The sequence below is a fragment of the Chiloscyllium plagiosum genome, chromosome 4 (assembly GCF_004010195.1).
Source record: "Chiloscyllium plagiosum isolate BGI_BamShark_2017 chromosome 4, ASM401019v2, whole genome shotgun sequence".
Lineage (NCBI taxonomy): Eukaryota > Metazoa > Chordata > Chondrichthyes > Orectolobiformes > Hemiscylliidae > Chiloscyllium > Chiloscyllium plagiosum.
This window is the reverse complement of record NC_057713.1, coordinates 137,844,265-137,861,878: the sequence shown is the minus strand read 5'-3', so window position 1 is coordinate 137,861,878 and position 17,614 is coordinate 137,844,265. Positions and strand designations below refer to the sequence as shown.

The 17,614-nt window shown below is 42.1% G+C and overlaps 1 protein-coding gene across 2 annotated transcripts in view; it reads left to right on the top strand.

Moving 5' to 3' along the window:
* Positions 1–17,614, top strand: part of fam110b (family with sequence similarity 110 member B) — a 115,427-nt gene that overhangs the window by 13,106 nt on the left and 84,707 nt on the right. The window contains exon 2 of one of the 2 annotated variants that reach the window (XM_043689326.1): positions 9,169–9,208. The exons of the other annotated variant lie outside the window; for it this stretch is intronic. The gene's annotated coding sequence lies outside the window, so the exon portion shown is untranslated. The remainder of the gene's footprint in view (positions 1–9,168; positions 9,209–17,614) is intronic. 2 annotated transcript variants of the gene reach the window in all.

Genomic DNA, 17,614 nt, shown 5'->3' with positions numbered 1-17,614 from the left:
CCAAGCCACATATCCTAAGTCATGCCTCACCGCATCATAATTTCCCTTACCCCAGCTATAATTCTTGCCCTGTAGTACACACTTATCCCTCTCCATCACGAGTGTAAAAATCACCGAATTATGGTCACTATCCCCAAAGTGCTCACCTACCTCTAATTCTAACACCTGGCCTGGTTCGTTACCCAGAACCAAATCCAGTATGGCCTCGCCTCTTGTTGGCCTGTCTACATATTGCCCCATGTGATTTTATAAACCTTTATAAGGTCACCTCTCAACCTCTGCCCCAGGGGAAAAAGTTCCAGCCTCTCCTTATAACTCAAACTTTCCAGCCCTGGTGGCATCCTTGCAGATTTTTCTGCACCCTTTCTACTTTAACAACATTAATCTTATAATAGGGAAACCAGAATTGCGCACAGTATTCCAAAAGCGACCTCACCAATGTCTTGCACAACCTCAACGTGACTTCCCAACTCTTATACTCAATACACTGACCAGTTGGGCACTAATTGGACCAATTTGGGCGGCATGGTGGCTCAGTGGTTAGCACTGCTGCCTCGCAGTGCCAGCAAGGTGGGTTCAATTCCCACCTTGGGTGACTGTGTGGAGTTTGCACATTCTCCCCGTGTCTGTGTGGGTTTCCTCCGGGTGCTCCAGTTTCCTCCCACAATCCGAAGATGTGCAGCTCAGGTGAATTGGCCGTGCTAAATTGCCCATAGTGTTAGGTGCATTAGTCAGGGGTAAATATTGGCTAGGGGAATGGGTCTGGGTGTGGTCTTGTTGGGCCAAAGGGCCTGTTTCCATACTGTATGGAATCTAATCTAATCAATAAAGGCAAGCATACCAAATGCCTTCTTCAGCACTCTGTCTACAAGCCACTCTGCTTTCAATTAATTATGTACCTGCAACCCTAAGTCTCTCTGTTTGATAACACTCCCCAGGGCCCTTCCATTAACTGTATAAGTCCTGCTCTGGTTTGCCTAACCAAAATGCATTTATTTAAATTAAACTCTTAACTGCCACTTCTTGGCCTATTGGCTCATCTGCTCCAGCTCTCTTTGTAATCTTAGAAAACCGTCTTCACTGTCTACTAGGCCAATTTTGGTGTCATCTGGAAACTTACTAATCATTCCTCCTATATTCTCATCCAAGTCATTTATATAAATGACCAACAACAATCGACCCAGTACTATTTCGATGGAACTCCGCTGGTCATAGGCCTCCTGTCTGAATAGCTACCATCCATCACCACGCTTTGTTAGTTGAAAGAGGGTACTGCAGGTGCTGGAGATTAGAAAAATCGTCAATTTTCCTACTCCTCGGATGCTGCCTGATCTGCTGTGCTTTGCCAGCACCACTCTAATCTTGATTCAACACCCTTTGTTGTCTACTGTGAAGACAATTTTGTATTCAGTTGGCTATCTATCCCTGCATCCCATGTGAACTAACCTTACTAATCAGTCTATCATGTGGAACTTTGTTGAAGGCCTTGCTAAAGTCAGTGTTAATCACTGAATGAAGGTGTGACAATTAACTAAGAGTACCTCAGAAAGGAGGAATTCTTTATCCTCTGTCTCCCCACCCCGGCAACGCTTAATTTGATCTTTTTCTGTCTGAACCAAGAGCTCCTAAGATTTAAACTTGCAAATATGGTCTTCCTGTTTTGGGTATAAGCAGTGTTGACAAAAAAATGCCTTTGTTTCTGGAAGAACAAATATTTAGATTTTTGCAATTATATTTCTGTTTTGATTTACAACAGACCTTATGTTGGGACAGTTAAGGCAAATGCTGATGTATATTTTTCCTTTGCAGTTTGTTGTAATAAAAAGCAAAGTATGTTGTGAGTAATGTGAGATACAGCTGAGAATGTCAAATTTGTAGACAGCAAAATAACAAAGGAAAAATAAACCTAATTTAGGAGGGAACACCTGGTCAAAAATTAATATATTCCTTTCATAGTATTCCTAAAATTTTAAGTTTACATTTTTTAATTTCCAAGTCCTCACCAATAAACAAAGTGCAAACTGTGAATTATACTCGAATACTTTCAGTAAATATGATAAACATTGACTGTAGTGCCATTCCAGAAACTCTGAAAAATGTTTTTGTTTGGAAGTAGTTAATTACATGAAACTATATTGAACAAAGAAGCTTTTGAATCCTAATGAATTTATTAACATTTGAAGCACATGAAGTTTTTGTTTTCAAGCATCACTTTAGGAGCCAATATGTCATAACAGTATTTTTAAACAGCATTTTAGTAACAACGGGAGGAGAGCTGGGAGCATACACAAAAAAAAATTAAATCTAATGTACTAGAGGTTGTGAAAGTGAAATGGGTCTGCTTTAGGTCACAGTGTGCCAGCTTTCATTTAAAAGATATTTATAAATAGAATCAGCTTTTAGTTTAAATACAGCACATGCCAAAGATAATGGAAGTCCACTTCACATAAATGTTATGAAATCACTGCAGACTACTTGCTGACACAAATCAGCAGTTCTCCCTCCTTGCAACTAATGTCTCCTCCTTGCTACAAATTCTTCTCAAAGGTTGAAGTACTTTGAAGGATCACTGCTCAGACTTTCATCAAAAGCATTAGCTACTTTGGGACTTTGCTGTCTCTGAAGTGAGATGAGAAAAACCTTCAGTGCTCCATTTCATGAAGTCAAAGAATAAGTTATTTTCTGTTCCTTTCCCGTCCTTCTGCAGGGCCTATCTGGCTTCTGGCAGTAGCTGAAAATGTAAGAAAATAGCAGTGATAGATTCTGCCTTAACTAATTCAGTGAATTATTAATTTTAAAAATTAGCTTCTCTTTAAAGGACTTTGTCTCCAAATTCATTAAACTGCCTTAGTTTTCCCAGCACTTTGTGTATCATAGTCTGTTGTTTAACTTCAGGTATGGCTGGCTTAGGGGAGGATAATAGAACATAAACTAATGGAAGATAACTCATAAAGAGAATTTTCTGGCCAACATCTGTGTTTTGGACTGTCACAGTGCTCCAGTGTGGCACAGTGTAAGGTGGAACAGTGGCACCTCATGTTCCACTTGAGGATCCTGCAGCCATCAGAATCTCAAGATCGATAATTTTGGAGTCTGAACATCTCCTTCAATGTCCTTTTGCCCACTTCCACACCCAGGCCTTAGCATTATTGGGCTGCTTTTCATAAATCCGGAAGAAATAAGACTAGAACTACGCCTTTTGCCTTCCTCGAGCCTGCTGTGCCGTTCATTCGGATCATGGCTGATTTGACATTTTTCATACATTTTCCTGCATTTTGCCCCATAGCCCTTGATTCCCTGACTGATCATGAATTTGTCAGCCTTAATCCCCCTGTTTAAGAAGAGAGAAAGACAAAATATTGGAAATTATAGGCTGATTAGCCTGATCTCAGTGGTTGGTAAGATTTTGGAGACCATTGTGAAGGATGAGATTTCTGAATACTTGGAAGTGCATGGTAAAATAGGGCAAAGTCAGCAAGGTTTCATTAAGGGGAAGTTGTGCCTGATGAATCTGTTAGAATTCTTTGAGGAGGTAATGAACAAGTTCGACCAAGGAGAGCCAATGGATGTTATGTATCTGGACTTCCAGAAGGCCAGTGATAAGATGCTGCACAGGAGTCTGCTGAGTAAGATAAGGGCCCATGGTATTAGAGGCATGGTACTAGCATGGATAAAAGATTGACTGTCAGGCAGAAGGCAAAGAGTGGGGATAAAAGGGTCCTTCTCAGGATGGAAGCCAGTGGCTAATGGTGCTCCACAAAGCTCAGTGTTGGGACCATGACTTTTCATTTTACATTAATGATCTGGATGAAGGAACTGAGGGCATTCTGACTAGGTTTGCAGATGATACAAAGATAGGTAGAGGGACAGGTAGTATTGAGGAGGCAGAGAGGCTGCAGAAAGATTTAGACAGGTTAGGAGAGTGGGCAAAGAAATGGCAGATGCGATAAACATAGGAAAGTGTGAAGTTATGCACTTTGGTAGGAAGAACAGAGGCATGGTCTAAATGGGGAGAAAATTCAGATATCTGAAGTGCAAAGGGACTTGGGAGTCCTAGTCCAGGTTTCTCTCAACATAAACTTGCAGGTTGAGTTGGTAGTTAGGAAGGTAAATACAGTGCTGTCATTCATCTCAAGAGGACAGAATACAAAAGAAGGGATGTACTTCTGAGGTTTTAAAGACTGTGGTTAGACCACATTTAGAGTATTATGAGCAATGTTTGGCCCCATAACTAGGGGAGGATGTATTAAGTTAAAAATCACACAATACCAGGTAATTTTTAGATTAGATTACATTACAGTGTGGAAACAGGCCCTTCGGCCCAACAAGTCCACACCGACCCGCCGAAGCGCAACCCACCCATACCCCTACATTTACCCCTTACCTAACACTACGGGCAATTTAGTATGGCCAATTCACCTGACCTGCACATCTTTGGACTGTGGGAGGAAACCGGAGCACCCGGAGGAAACCCATGCAGACACGGGGAGAACGTGCAAACTCCACACAGTCAGTCGCCTGAGGCGGGAATTGAACTCGGGTCTCTGGCGCTGTGAGGCAGCAGTGCTAACCACTGGGCCACCGTGTCCAACAGATTTAATTGGAAGCACTAGCTTTCAGAGCGCCGCTCCGTCAGGTGGTTGTGGAGGACACAATTGTAAGACACAGAATTTATAGCAAAAGTTTACAGTGTGATGTGACTGAAATTATACATTGAAATATACCTTGATTGTTTGTTAAGTCTCTCATCTGTTAGAATGACCATGTTAGTTTCACTTCTTTCATATGTAAATCACAAAACTTTTTAAAAAGTTACATTCTTAGGTGAACTTTAACAATTGGTGTCAGCCCAGTGTTGAAGGTGTTAGCCCCCTGTGTTCCCTGTCTGTGCCATAATGTTAGACTGATTCTAATCTAAAAATTCTAATCTTACATAAATTCATGTAAAACTCTTATCTCATTTTTTTTAGATTAGAATCAGTCTAAACATTATGGCACAGACAGGGAACACAGGGGGCTAACACTATCAACATATTGTCTGGCTAACACCAATTGTTACAGTTAACCTGAGAATGTAACTTTTTAAAAAAAAGTTTTGTGATTTACATATGAAAAAGAAGTGAAACTATCATGGTATTCGAACAGATGAAAGACTGAACAAACAAGATATTTTTCAATGTATAATTTCAGTTACATCAAACTGTAAACTTTTGCTATAAATTCTGTGCTGAAAAATGTGTTGCTGGAAAAGTGCAGCAGGTCAGGCACCATCAAAGGAGCAGGAGAATCAGCGTTTCAGGCATAAGCCCTTCTTCAGGAATTCTGTGTCTTACAATTGTTTCCTCCACCATCACCTGATGAAGGAGCGTCGCTCCAAAAGCTAGTGCTTCCAATTAAACCTGTTGGACTATTACCTGGTATTGTGTGATTTTTAACTTTGTACACCCCAGTCCAATACCGGCATCTCCAAATCCAAAGGATGTATTGGCTGTGTAGCAAGTCCAGAGGAGTCTCACGAGGAATGAAAAGCGTAACAAACAAGGAACGTTTGAGGACTTTGGGACAATACTTGATGGAGTTTAGAAGGATTATTGAAACTTAGAGAATACTGAATGGCCTGGACAAATTGAACATTGAGAAGATATTTCCACTGGCAGAAGAGATGAGGACCCGAGGGCGCAACCTTAGAGTAATGGGAAGACCCTTGAGATGGAGATAAAGAGAAACTTCTTCAGCCAGAGAGTGGTGAGTCTGTGGAATTCATTGCCACAGAAGGCTATAGAGGCCTGGTCATTGAGTACATCTAAAACAAAGATAGATAAGTTGTTGATTGCCAAGGGGATCAAAGGTTAGGGGAGAAAGCGGGAAAATGGGATTGAAAAACCTATCAGTCATGGCTGAATGGCCGAGCTGACTTGATGGGCTGAAAGGCCTAATTTCTGCTCCTACGTCTTATCTTAAGTACACACAAGGACTCTGCCCCCACAGCTCTCTGTGGAAAGGAGTTCCAAAGAACTCAAAGAAACTCCTCCTCAAAGAACAAAGAAATTCCTCCTCATCTCAGTCTTAAATCGTTGCACATTTATTCTGACACTATACCCTTGAGTTCTTGACTCTTTCACGAGAAGGAAACATCCTCTCAGAATCCCCAGCCCTGATGAAGGGTTAAGCCCGACTCTCTTGTTCCTCAGATGCACACTATCGACTCTGACTTCTCCAGCATCTGCAGTCCTCACAATCTCAGAATTTCAACACAGCCAATCCATTTTCACCTACTTATAGTCCCCAATATAAGTAGGCACGGTTAGCACTGCTGTCTCACAGCGCCAGAGACCCGGGTTCAATTCCTGCCTCAGGCGACTTTCTGTATGGAGTTTGCACATTCTCCCCGTGTCTGCATGGGTTTCCTCCGGGTGCTCTGATTTCCTCCCACAATCCAAAAATGTACTGGTGAGGTGAATTACCCGTAGTGTTAGGTGAAGGGGTAAATGTTGGGGGTTGGGTTGCGCATCGGCGGGTCGGTGTGGATTTGTTGGGCACACTGTTTCCACACTGTAAGTAATCTAATCTAATCTAATCTAATCTAATCCAATATCAGCTTTTCTCCTTCCCTGGTTGACCATTATCCATTCTTTTGTCTGCCTTGTTGTCTTTCTCTCCCTTTGGGCTGTCTGTAGCTATTCTCTCACTCCATTAACTCCTCTCCCCATCCCCTGTCTTCAGAACATATATCATCATTTTCTAGCTACTACCGATGAAGATTCCTTGGACCCAAAACATTGACTCTTCTCGGAGAAAGTAAGGACTGCAGATCCTGGAGAGTCAGTGTCAAAAAGTGTGGCACTGGTAAACACAGCAGTCAGGCAGCATCCAAGGTGCAGGAGAATCTACGTTTTAGGCATAAACCCTTCAGTAGGAAATGTCTGCTTTCTCTCTCCAAATGCTGTGAGACCTGCTGAGTTTCTCCAGTAATTTCTGTTATCACGCAAGAGTATTTTTGATACATGTTTCAACAGGTTGTGTCAGATGTTCAGTATTTAGTAAACATTAATAACTAATAAAACATGAATGGTCTGTTATTGTGTTTGAGGATTGAAAAATCTTAAAGACACAAAGAGATTATTTACCGAAAATGATCAACAACTGAATTCCCAAGTATCAAAATATGATGAGTACCATTGAGAATTTATGGAATATTTGTAGTTTAATGTAGATAAGGGTGAGGTCTTGCATTTTGGAAAGTCAAAACAAGGTAGGAATTTCAGGGTGAATGATAGGGACTTAAGGAGTGTAGTGGAACAAGGGGACCTTGGAATCAGGTGCACAGTTCTCTGTAAATTGGAGTCACTGGTAGACAGGTGAGTGAAGAAGGCGTCTGGTCTTCATCAGTCAGAGCGTTGAGTATTGAAGTTGGGAAGTTATGTTGCAGTTGTACAGGACGTTGTTGAGGCTGCACTTGGAGTATCGTGTTCAGTTTTGGTCACCTTGTTACAGGAAGGATGTTATTAAACTGGAAAGAGTGAAGAAGAAGTTTACAAGGATGTTGCCAGGACTCAAGGGACTGAGTAATATGGAGAGATTGGACAAGCTGCGACCTGTTTCTTTAGAGCGTAGGAGACTGAGGAGGGACCTTACAGAAGTGTATAATGTCATGAGACGTGGATAGGTGAATGTACTCAGTCTTTTTCCCAGGGTTGTGGAATCGAGAACTAGAGGGCATCAGTTTAAGGTCAGAGGGGAAAGAATAAAAGGGAACCTGAGGAGCAACTTTTTGTTTTACACAGAGGGTGATACACATATGAAATGAGCTGCCAGCAGAACTGCTTGAGGTGGGTACATTAATGACATTTAAAAGGCATTTGCACAGATAAGAAGGGTTTAGAAGGATATGGGCCAAGTGCAGGGAAATAGGGTTAGTGTGGATGGACATTTTGGTCAGAATGGACCAGAAGAGTTTTTCTTGATGTATTGGAAGAAACCTCTTTATACCTGGGTAATATGTAGGAAAAATTAGAAGAGCCCTCGAGAAATGTTGTATTCTAGTAATTTGAAGTCAAATATGTTGGAGTTTCATCAAGGCCCCTTAGATAGCACCTTCCAATTCTGTGACCACTTCCACCTAGAAGGACAAGAGCAACAGATAAATGGGGACCACCACCTGCAAGTGTCACTCACCATCCTGACTTGGAACAATATTGCTGTTCCTTTACTGTTGGTAAATCAAAATTCCAGAACTCCCCCACCCAACAGCATTGTGGGTCTATGTATGCCAAATTGACTATAGTGATTTAAGAAAGTAGTATATCGCCATCTTCTCAAGGGTGACTAGGGATGGACAATAAATACTAGGCGAAAGTGAGGACTGCAGATGCTGGAGATTAGAGTCAAGAGTGTGGTGCTGAAAAAGCACAGTCGGTCAGGCAGCATCCAAGAACCAGGAAAATCGACGTTTTGGGCAAACACCTTCATCAGGAATAAATACTAGCCTAGCCAGCAATACCCATGTCACCTGAAAGGATACAATGCACAAGCGGTATTTAAAGTAGTTTTTAAAACATGCAAATGCTTTCTAAAGAAATGTGAATATCTTTACCATGTTTACCATCTTTACCAACGTCCTTTTGTTATGGTTTTCACATTTTTGGTATTGCTTCCTTGTGTTTCATCCTGTCTGCTAATACCTTTGTCCAAACCAGTTCCCATCTATGGGAAAGTCATTAAATCCTGATACTTTTAACGTGAGAGTGAGGACATTTGGCCTTTTTGATTAAACCCAATGATCTAGGACATACAATATTACAGCCTGTTCTATTTGTTTTTGTTTTGTAGTGTTTAGGGTGATATAAATAGTTATGTCTTTATATAGGATTCAAACTAACATGTTCAAAGACAATGAAAGATTGTTCTTTATACATGGTTGAACCTTGTGCCCTTGGAATAACCTGAGGTTTTTTGAAAATGTAAACAATATCTGTTTATAATGTTTCATAAGCAGTTGTGATTCTTGGAAATATATGCATCTATCCAATCTGTTGAGGGATTCTTTGAAAAGTGTATATTAGTTTATGTTAGAGAATTATTTTTCTGATGTCTGCCATCAAGCTGTTAAGTCACAGAAAATCCAGTTCAGGAACTGATGGCTGCCATACAATTGATTTATCTTTTCAGAAGGAAGAGTAGAACAGTTGTGGGATTGTATAAACTGAAGGTAGGTGGAAGTTAATTACAATGAGAAATTTTTAAATAATGGTACTGTATGATTTTATTGAATTTGAACTTTTGGTTTGTTTAAAGTGACAGTTTCTTTGATGACTTGTTTCTCAATAACTTTTAATTTAAAGCTGGTGACGTGTTTATAACAGAAAATGACTCTGATTTATAGACACAACTGTTGGAAACTTGGAACTCATCGTTAGGATTTTTAAAATTTATTCATAGAATTGAGGCATTGCTGGCTAAGCCAGTATTTATTGCACATTCCTAATTACCCGGGGTGGGGTGGGGGGGGCAGTTAAATGACAACCACATTGCTGTGGGTCTGGAGTCATGGGTCGGCCAGACCAGGTATGGATGGCAGCTTCTTTCCCTAAAGGACATTAGTAAATAGGATGGGTTTTTCTGACATTTGACAATGGAATCATGGTGATTAATCTCTTAATTCCAGATTTTTGGTGAGATTTGAACCTGGGTCTCTGGATTAACAGTCCAGTGATAATTCCACTAGGCTGCGCCTCCCCTTAATTAAATAAGATTGTATATATTGAATTCAGGGACATACTGCCTATGATTTTCTGGTATCTAAAACAAATGCAGAAAATATTGGATTCTGAGAATTCAAGTTATTTCTTTATCGTGCTGATTGGCAAGACTCCAAACTTGCAGCACATCACTTATAATCATTAAGTGTGTTTCATTTGCTCAACCATCAAATTTTTGAAATTCCTGCCTAGAATGATGTAATTCCTTACAATGTTGGCTTCAGACCAGAGTTACCACAAGCATGTGCAGACAGGGAATCTAAGCTGACAAGTGGACTCCACTTGTAAATCCATTGTATTCACTGTATCCTGCCTAACAACATGAAAATTAACTTACCTCATCCTCCTAAATCATGGAAATTATAAAAATGTAAAGCAAAGGAAAGCAGAAAATATTTATTAAATTATAGCCATTTATTAAATTAATTTCCCTTTCTCCCGACTTCCCATCCCCCCCTACTTGTTCCCTCTGCCAATGTTCTTGACTGGCTTGTTCAGCAGGCAGCCTGTGGGTCACAGTGCGATCTGCTGAAGGGCTCAATCCAGCCATTGACAGGATTCCAAGCCCAGGAGAAGTAAGTAGGAGATTCTGAAAGGAGACGCTCATCCAATTCAAAGGTGTTTCTCTTCTGTATCCATTGCTAATAGGTGCATTAATAGGTGAGGGAATTTGTAAGGAATGGAAGGGCAGAGGGGTACAGGATATGAACAGAGTTTGTTTGAAAGTCTAAAGTCTGAGAATGGGCTTGACACAAACTTGCCCTTTTCCTCCTGCGCGCTCCGCAGTCTCCCAGTTGGGAGAAGTATTGAAGGCAACTCACTTCTGTCAGTCATTTTTCTCTAAATTCAGCCATGACTAACACACACTCTCACACCGACATGCACACACTCACTCTGTCTGGCCTACATGTGCACACATATAGGTTTATGTGGTGAATTTGTATCTGCAGAATTATATTTGCAGATATGTTCTATTTTGCTCAAAAATGCATAACCTGCAGTTAATCCATGTAATATTATATAAATCCCACTTTACAAATGGAATCAGTCTGACTTAAGATTGGGACAGAGACAGACTTTAACCTCATGCCTTTAATGTATTCTCTGAGCTGAGATGGCACCTTTTGTTAGAAAACCTGAAGTTATCTTCAGAATGTCTTAAAAGAAGTTCTGGGATTTGCATATTAAAGAACCAAAAAGACAAATCCATTCCAAAAGATGAAAGACTTAATCTAGGTTTATCATTTCAGCTGCATGACATTGTAATCTTGTGCTATAAATTTTGTGTCTCATGGTCCTGCTCCACAACCACTTGTTGAAGGGGCAGTGCTCCGAAACCTAGTGCTTCCAATTAAACCTGTTGGACTATAACCTGGTGTTGTGTGATTTTTAACTTTGTACACCCCAGTCCAACACCGGCATCTCCAAATCACTCTAGACAAAATAGGTTTGTTAATGTTATATAACTTTGATACAAGACTGACAATGGCTTGCATTTATTACATTTGCTGTTTATTGTTTAAATGTACCACCGATATTTAATTACCTGAGCATGTACTGTTCAGTAATTATAAATTGATTAGAATTGTTCATTAACGTACAATAAAGATGGAAGGTAAAAACAAGGGCTGCAGATGCTGGAAACCAGATTCTAGATTAGAGTGGTGCTGGAAAAACACAGCAGTTCAGGCAGCATCCGAGGAGCAGGAAAATCGATGTTTCGGGCAAAAGCCCTTAATCAGGGATAGAGGCAGGGTACCTGCACGGTGGAGATATAAATGAGAGGAGGGTGGGGGTGGGGAGAAAGTAGCACAGAGCACAATAGGTGAATGGGAGTGGGGATGAAGGTGATAGGTCAGAGAGGAGGGTGGAGTGGATAGGTGGGAAGGAAGATAGGCAGGTGGGACAGGTCATGGGGACAGTGCTGAGCTGGAAGTTTGGAGCTGGGGTGAGGTGGGGGAATGGGAAATGAGGAAACTGGTGAAGTCCACATTGATGCCCTGGGGTTGAAGTGTTCCGAGGCGGAAGATGAGGCTTTCTTCCTCCAGGCGTCTGGTGGTGAGGGAGCGGCGGTGAAGGAGGCCTAGGGCCTCCATGTCCTCGGCAGAGTGGGAGGGGGAGTTGAAATGTTGGGCCACAGGGCGGTGTGGTTGATTGGTACGGGTGTCCCGGAGATGATCCCTAGAGCGCTCTGCTAGGAGGTGTCCAGTCTCCCCAATGTAGAGGAGACCGCATCGGGAGCAACGGATACAATAAATGATATTATGGATGTGCAGATAAAACTTTGATGGATGTGGAAGACTCCTTTAAAGGCTTTGGATGGAGGTGTGGGAGCAGGTTTTGCAATTCGTGCGGTGGCAGGAGAAGGTGCCAGGATGGGAGGATGGGTTGTTGGGGGGCGTGGACCTAACCAGGTAGTCTCCTCTCCCCCACCCTCTTCTCTGACCTATCACCTTCATCCCCTCCCCCACTCACCGATTGTACTCTATGCTACTTTCTCCCCATCTTCACCCTCCTCACTCTGTAGGCACTCTACCTCTATTCCTGATGAAGGACTTTTGCCTGAAACGTCGATTTTCCTGCTCCTTGGATGCTGTCTGACCTGCTGTGCTTTTTCAGCACCACTCTAATCCAGAATAAAGACGGAAGGGCAGGTAACATGCTGCAGCTATAGATATGGCAGCTTCTAGATGCCAGTTTGATCAAGAGCAAACCTATCTGCACTCCATGTCTGTAGCTACAGAAATTTTGCCTCCAGCTCAGTGACATTGAACCAAAGTTCCGGCCAACGTAGCGTATCAGATGGGGGACAATTACCTCAGCAATTGATTACAGGAGATCGTTACATCACTTAGGTTTGAGTCAACTGGTTTGGCCAGTGCATGGGGACAAGATGATCTGACTGTGAGTGAGGCAAGTAAGGGGACCCAGGAGGTTGGAGCGAGAAATTCAACTTTGCAATTATCCAAAGGCTTTGAGCTTTTTTCAGTTTGTTTGGATGAGAGTGCGAGCTGCAGAGTGGATAAACTAACTGACCATGATACAAGTAGTCAGTCACGTCAAGGAGAAAAAAGGAATGTAATGGGAATAGGGGACAAGTATAGTGAAGGGTATTGACAGTCTGTATGCCACTCCATGTGTTGTTTCCTTAATGCCAGAGCTTGGGATATCTGCTCTGGGCTGAAAAGAGAACTTGCAGTGGGAAGGGGAGGATCCAGTGGTCATGGTCCACATCAGTACCAATAACTTCAGCAGAGACAATATTCTGCGTGATAGTATGAGACGTTAGATGCTAAGTTAAAAGCTAGAACCTTCCAGGTAACCATTGTATTATTACCTGAACCATGTGTAAGGTGGCGTAGAGTGAAAGATTAAATCAATGACTGAGTGGTTTACAGATTGTTGTGGGAGAAATGGGATCAAACTTGTGAAGCAGTGTTGGAAATACCCCAGAGTGGGATCTGAACCATTGAGACCTGTCTATACATGGACGTTGCTGAGACTGGTATTCGAGTGAGTAGTATCACAAGGGAAGATGGAGACTAAGAATGAGGATGAGGAATTAAGCTTCAGGAGATGTCACAAGTAAAGGGATAGATTTGAGGCAGTAGAGCAAAACTGTAGCATGGGAAATGAAGGTCAGAGAATAGCAGAAAAAGACAAAACAACTTAAGTATAAACCAATATTTAGGACTACAAGCTACAAAGATAACAGTGAAAACCACTGTGCATGGCATTCATATCAAATATACATCAGAGCACCACCATACCAAACCATTTTTTTACTGACTTCAAATCCATCACCAAGTTCCTTCAGTGTCGCGAATTCAAAATCCTGAAACTCCCTCCTAAACCTTCCCTGAGATGGTGACCAAACAGGTGGATGAGGGGAAAACCGTTGATGCGGTGCATATGGATTTCAGTAAGGTGTTTGATAAGGCTACTGCACAAAATATGGAGGCATGGGATTGAGGGCAATTTAGTGGTCTGGATCAGAAATTGGCTAGCTGAAAGAAGACAGAGGGTGATGTTGATGGGGAATGTTCACCCTGGAGTTCAGTTATTAGTGGTGTACTGCAAGGATCTGTTTTGGGTCCACTGCTGTTTGTCATTTTTATAAATGACCTGGTTGAGGGCGTAGAAGGATGAGTTAGAACATAGAACAATACAACTCAGAACAGGCCCTTCAGCCCTCGATGTTGCGCCAACCTGTGAACTATTCTCAGCTCGTCCCCCGACACTATCCCAAACTCATCCATGTGCTTATCCAAGGATTGTTTAAATCTCCCTAATGTGGCTGAGTTGACTACATTAGCAGGTAGGGCATTCCATGCCCTTACCACTCTCTGCGTAAAGAACCTGCCTCTGACATCTGTCTTAAATCTATCACCCCTCAATTTGTAGTTATGCCCCCTCGTACAAGCTGACGGCATCATCCTAGGAAAACGTCTTTCACTGTCTGCCCTATCTAATCCTTTGATCATCTTGTATGTCTCTATCAAATCCCCTCTTATCCTTCTTGCCAATGAGAACAGGTTCAAGTCTCTCATCCTTTCCTCATTAGACCTTCCCTCCAAACCAGGCAACACCCTGGTAAAGATCCTCTGCACCTTTTTCAATGCTTCCCCATCCTTCCTGTAATGGGGCGACCAGAACTGGACACAATATTCTAAATGTGGCCGCACCAACGTTTTGTATAATTGCAGCATGATATTGCAGCTCCAGAACTCAATCCCTCTACAAATGAAACCTAACACACCATATGCCTTCTTAACAGCACTATCCACCTGGGTGGCAACTTTCAGAGATCTATGTACATGGACTCCAAGATCCCTCTGCACATCCACACTACCATGAATTTTTCCATTGACCCAGTACTCTGCCTTCCTGTTATTCTTCCCAAAGTGAATCACCTCACGTTTAGCTGCCTTGAACTCCATTTACCACCTCTCAGCCCAATCCTGCAGTTTATTCAAGTCCCCCTGCAACCTGTAACATTCTTCCAAACTGTCCACTACTCCACCGACTTTAGTGTCATCTGCAAATTTACTAATCCATCCACCTATGCCCGCGTCAAAGTCATTTATAAAAATGACAAACAGCAGTGGTCCCAAAACCGATCCTTGTGGCACACCACTAATAACCGGAATCCAGGCTGAATATTTTTCATCAACCATCACTCACTGCCTTCTTTCAGAAAGCCAGTTTCTAATCCAAACTGCTAAATTACTCTCCATTCCATGCCTCTGCATTTTCTCCATCAGTCTACCATGTGGAACCTTATCAAAGGCTTTACTGAAGTCCATGTATACCACGTCAACTGCCCTATCCTCATCTACATGCTTGGTCACCTTCTCAAAAAACTCAATGAGGTTTGTGAGACATGACCTGCCCTTGATGAAACCATGTTGACTATCTGAAATCAAATTGTTGCTTGCTAGATGATTATAAATCTTATCTCTTATAATCCTTTCCAAAACATTTCCTACAACAGAAGTAAGGATCACTGGTCAATTAGTTAGTAAATTTGCGGATGACACTAAGGTCGGTAGAGTTATGGATAGCGCTGAAGGATGTTGAAGGCTATAGGGAGACATAAATAAGCTACAGAGCTGGGCTGAGAGGTGGCAACTAGAGTTGCCCTTCATCAGGAATGAGGTATTGCATATAGTTCTGGTCACCGCATTATAAGAAGGATGTGGAAGCTTTGGAAAAGATTCAGAGGAAGTTTACTGGTATGTTGCCTGGTATGGAGGGAAGGTCTCACGAAGAAAGGCTGAGGGACTTGAGGCTCTTTTCATCAGAGAGAAAAAGGTTGAGAGGTGACTTAATTGAGACATATAAGATAATCAGAGGGTTAGATAGGGTGGACAGGGAGAGCCTTTTTCCTCGAAAGGTGCTGGCTAGCATGAGGGACATAGCTTTAAATTGAGACATGATAGATATAGGACAGATATCAGAGGGTAGGGGTGCAGAACGCACTGCCTGCAACTGTAGACTCACAAATTTTAAGGGCATTTAAATGGTCATTGGATAGGCATATGGACAGTATAGGTTAGATGGGTTTCAGATTGGTTTCACAGGGTGGTGCAACATCAAGGGCCGAAGGGCCTGTATTGAACTGTAATGTTCTATGTTCTAAACAGGACTATGGGTTCCCCCACAGCAAGTGGCTGCAGTGGTTTGAGATGGCAGCTCGCCATTACCTTCTTGAGGGCAACTAGGGATGGGTAGGAAATGCTGGCCCAGCCAGTGACATCCACATCCATAAGTGAATAATAAAAAGGTAAATTAATTGATAGCACATATGGAGTAAATAAATATGATTTGACAGCAATTTCGGGATGTATCTGGATTACAGTGGGATCTTGATCAGATGAGCCAATGGGCCCGAGGAATGGCAGCTGGAGTTTAATTTAGGTAAATGCGAGGTGTTGCATTTTGGGAAAGCAAATCTTAGCCGGACTTATACACTTAATGGTAAGGTCCTAGGGAGTGTTGCTGAACAAAGAGACCTTGGAGTGCAGGTTCATAGCTCCTTGAAAGTGGAGTCGCACGTTGATAGGATAGTGAAGAAGGCATTTGGTATGCTTTCCTTTATTGGTCGGCGTATTGAGTACAGGAGTTGGGAGGTCATGTTGCAGCTGTACAGGACATTGGTTAGGCCACTGTTGGAATATTGTGTGCAATTCTGGTCTCCTTCCTATCGGAAAGATGCTGTGAAATTGAAAGGGTTCAGAAAAGTTTTACAAGGATGTTGCCAGGTTTGGAGGATCTGAGCTATAGGGAGAGTTTGAATAGGGTAGGGCTGTTTTCCCTTGAGCGTCAGAGGCTGAGGGGTGACCTTATTGAGGTTTATAAAATCATGAGGGGCATAAATAGGATAAATAGACAAGATCTTTTCCCTGTGGTCGGGGAGTCCAGAACTAGAGAATGTAGGTTTAGGGTGAGAGGGGAAAGATAGAAAAGGGACATAAGGGGCACTTTTTCACTCAGAGGATGGTACGTATATGGAATGAGCTGCCAGAGGAAGTGGTGAAGCCTGGTACAATTACAAAATTTAAAAGGCATCTGGATGAGTATATGAATAGGAAGAGTTTGGAGGGAAATGGGCCGGGTGCTGGCAGGTGGGGCTAGATTAGGTTTGGATATCTGGTCGGCCTGGACGAGTTGAATCGAAGAGTCTGTTTCTGTACTGTACATCTCTATGACTCTATGTAGCTGTAGAATGACCAGGATTTAAACTAGTGTGGTCGGGGCTGGGAACCAGGATAGGAGGTCAGCATGTGGAGTGATTAAAGGGAAATTTGACGTCAAGTAAAGTAAGTCTAACAAGAAGGTCAGCGCCAAGTTAATGAGCATGGCACAACTGGCAGTCTGAATTGTATTTAGACCATAAGATTCAGGAGCAGAATTAGATCATTTAGCCCATTGAGTCTGCTATGCCATCTGCTCATGGCTGACATGAACAATGGCGGATATTTCTGTGTACAATGCAGAAGTTGCAGGATCAGTTCATTCCAAAAAAGAAGAAAGGTCCCAGAAGGAGGCATGAGGTGGCCGTGGCTGACGAGGGAAGTTAAGAAACATATAAAGTTAAAAGAGAAAAAGTATAACATAGCAAAGATAAGTGGGAAAACAGAGGACTGGGAAGCTTTTAAAGAACAACAGAGGATTACTAAGAAGGAAATATGCAGAGAAAAAGTGAGGTACGAAGGTAAACTGGCCAAAAATATAAAGGAGGATAGTAAAAGCTTTTTTAGGTATGTACAAGGCAAAAAAATGGTTAGGACTAAAATTGGGCCCTTGAAGACAGAAAATGGGGAATATATTATGGGGAACAAAGAAATGGCAGA